The 3,501-nt window shown below is 36.4% G+C and overlaps 1 long non-coding RNA gene across 1 annotated transcript; it reads left to right on the top strand.

Moving 5' to 3' along the window:
* Positions 1-605: 605 nt before the first annotated feature.
* LOC129571404 (uncharacterized) lies at positions 606-1,500 on the top strand. Its single transcript, XR_008688271.1, has 3 exons — positions 606-689; positions 759-857; positions 1,400-1,500. It is a non-coding gene; the product is annotated as an uncharacterized LOC129571404 (long non-coding RNA).
* The last annotated feature ends 2,001 nt before the right edge of the window (positions 1,501-3,501 follow it).

The following is a 3,501-nucleotide window of genomic DNA, read 5'->3' on the forward strand; positions in this document are numbered from 1 at the left end:
TAATCGGGGATGTGAGCGGAGCACCACCCGGGAGGAACGGTAAGATTGAAGTTTCATTTATTTATCCAGTTTAACTCTTAAATTCCATATACAAAGCACCTTGTAACTAAGAAATGGGAACCTCATTTATGCTAAGCTTTTCATACATATTTTAGTAAACGAAAAAGACATGTATGGAGAGACAGCTCTGCATAGAGCTGCTTTTGCTGGTAATTTTGGACATTTTTTTTATAAAAGAGAATGTTTTGTTCAATCCGGGCTAGAATTCTAAGTCATTTCACCAAAATTGTTCGGAATTATTTTTCTCGTACATAAGACCATATTGGAGTGAAAGTGAGAGATTCCACTATTTTTCAGCTTCCCACCGAAATTATTTCTCACACAATCCACTGTTCCTTGAGTTGTTACAATCCACTCTTCCTTGAATTATCGGAATAATTCCGATGGGAAGCTGAAAAATAGTGGAATCTCTCTCTTTCACTCCAATATGGTCTTATGTACGAGAAAAATAATTCCGAACGATTTCGGTGGAATTCTTAGAATTCCAGCCCCGTTTCATTGATCTATAAATATTTTTCATATTCTTTCAGGCAACGTGAAGGAAGCTGAAAACCTCATCACTGAAGGAGCCGACCTCAATATTGGAAATAATTTTAATGAGACAGCTCTGCATTATGCTGCTAAGAAAGGTAACGTTGAATACTTATTGTTATTGAATAAAAGATTGACCTGATTTTATCCCATCGATCGGTGTTCAGGTCACAAGAGTGTCGCCGAACTTCTCATCCGCAAAGGAGCCAATCTTGATAGTGAAACTAGAACGAAAGAGACACCTCTTCATTGTGCTGCTTCCCATGGTAATTTTGAATACTCTTGTCGAGTACTATTATTATTATTATTATTTATTTGGTTTCTTCATGCTTACAACTAAATTATACATTGGTTGAGATCTACTATTGAAATGACTTTACATGTTATGACAACACTACTCCCAAATCATTAGACAATTTTTTTTTTCTATCATTTTGATTACATTTTTCATTTTTGTTCGAGAATATTGGGGTATCTAAATAAATTACCAGTCCATATATATACAATTTTAGGACCAAATTTAATTCTATGCGCATTAGTATTGCTTAGCAGCAAGCATTGAATATGCTTTGGCCAATAGACAAACATATCGCGATGCAACTGCCGCGCACACAACTATCGTGCAAACAAACATCGCATATACAGCCATCGCAACCAACTCATACACAAAAACCGACTAACATATATACACGGGTGTCAGAGTTGTGTGTGATGGTAGACATTACTACACTTCGTCAGTGCAGCCTTGACTTTTTTTTCACTAAATGGGAAATTGGTTTAATTTTTTCATTGATCTGTATTATTTTAGGTCACGGAGGTGTCGCTGATGTGCTTCTCAAGAATGGAGCTAACGCTAATATTGGAAATAATTTGAATACCACAGCTCTTCATTTAGCTGCTGATTATGGTAATGTTGAATACTTGTTTTCATTAAATAAAAGATTGATTTGATCTTTTTCATCGATCTGAATTATTTTTCAGGTCACAAGAATGTCGCCGAGGTTCTCCTCAACAAAGGCGCCAGTGTGGATATCATGAATCCTTTTGATAATACACCTCTTCATTTTGCTGCTATGAATGGTAATGTTGAATAGTTATTTTCACAAAATGAAGAATCGGTTTGATCTTTTCCATCGATCTAAATTATTTCTAAGGTCACAAGAATGTCGCCGAGGTTCTCCTCAACAAAGGCGCCAGTATGGATATCATGAATGGTTTTAATAATACACCTCTTCATTTGGCAGCTATGAAAGGTAATTTTGAATACTCTTTTCGAGTACTACGCGCATTAGTATTGCTTAGCAGCAAGCATTGAATATGCTTTGGCCAATAGACAAGCATATCGCGATCATAGGGGTATTGCAGCGAACATAAAATATATGTATTGCATCAAGTTTATCAAGCTCTTTCAAGTTTATGCATAGTGTCGAACTTTTGTTCAAGCTCTACCATCTAAATGTACAGTAAAATAATTTACGGGCACGACGTAAGATGGCGTTTTTTCTGGTCAAAAAGTTGCAATATCCCTTTGATCGCGATGCAACTGCCGCGCACACAACTATCGTGCAAACAAACATCGCATATACAGCCATCGCAACCAACTCATACACAAAAACCGACTAGCATATATACACGGGTGTCAGAGTTGTGTGTGATGTCTACTACACTTCGTCAGTGCAGCCTTGACTTTTTTTTCAATAAATCGGAAATTGGTTCAATTTTTTCATTGATCCGTATTATTTTAGGTCACGGAGGTGTCGCTGATGTGCTTCTAAAGAATGGAGCTAACGCTGATATTGGAGATGTTTTGAATTTCACAGCTCTTCATTATGCTGCTAAATATGGTAATGTTGAATACTTGTTTTCATTAAATAAAAGATTGATTTGATCTTCTCCATCGATCCGAATTATTTTTCAGGTCACAAGAATGTCGCCGAGGTTCTCCTCAATAAAGGCGCCAGTGTGGATATCATGAATACTTTTAATGATACACCTCTTCATCATGCTGCTAGATATGGTAATGTTGAAAAGTTATTTTCACAAAATAAAGAATCGTTTTGATCTTTTTCATCGATCCAAATTATTTCTAAGGTCACAAAAATGTCGCCGAGGTTCTCCTCAACAAAGGCGCCAGCATGGATATCATGAGTAATTTTAATAATACACCTCTTCATTATGCTGTTATGAATGGTAATGTTGAATAGTTATTTTCACAAAATAAAGAATCGGTTCGATCTTTTTCATCGATCTAAATTATTTCTAAGGTCGCAAGGATGTTGCTGAACTTCTCATCAAAAAAGGAGCCAATCTTGATATTAGAAATCTTCAGAATCTAACACCTCGTCAGTTAGCTGTTATCTATGGTACAGCTGACTAAATTAAATGCCACTTTGATCTTTTTCATTGATCTGTATTATATATATTAGGGTGGTTTTTTTTTCGGACTTTTTCGAATTTCACATGCGGCAGTATTTTTTCAGGCGAGGTTGGTCATAAAAATAAGCCCTGTAAATTTTTAGCCCGATCGGACAACGTTTACCCGTGCCTCATCGGCCTCAAAGTTTGGAGCTTGGGCCCAAGAGAAATCCACAAAATCATGCATCTGAAAGTCCCACTTCCGGTAAACCGATCATCATGAAACTTTCAGAATCTTATTTATTCACCAAACAATGGAATCTCTGAAAGTTTCAGGCGGATCGGAGCATAAATAGAGGTAGCTCCCATACAAATGATCGTATTTCCATCATAAAATCGGCCAAAAAAGGCAATTTTTGTATGGGAGCTACCCTTGAATCTCATCCGATTGGCTTCAAACTTTCTGAGATTTCAAATTTTAGTAAAAAACTATGATCTTAAAAGTTTAATGACGATCGCACAAGCACAAGTGTGATTTTTGGTCCCCATATTTGG

The sequence above is a fragment of the Sitodiplosis mosellana genome, unplaced genomic scaffold, assembly GCF_009176505.1.
Source record: "Sitodiplosis mosellana isolate CC-2019 unplaced genomic scaffold, AAFC_SMos_1.0 Smas_scaffold_2347, whole genome shotgun sequence".
Taxonomy (NCBI): Eukaryota; Metazoa; Arthropoda; class Insecta; order Diptera; family Cecidomyiidae; genus Sitodiplosis; species Sitodiplosis mosellana.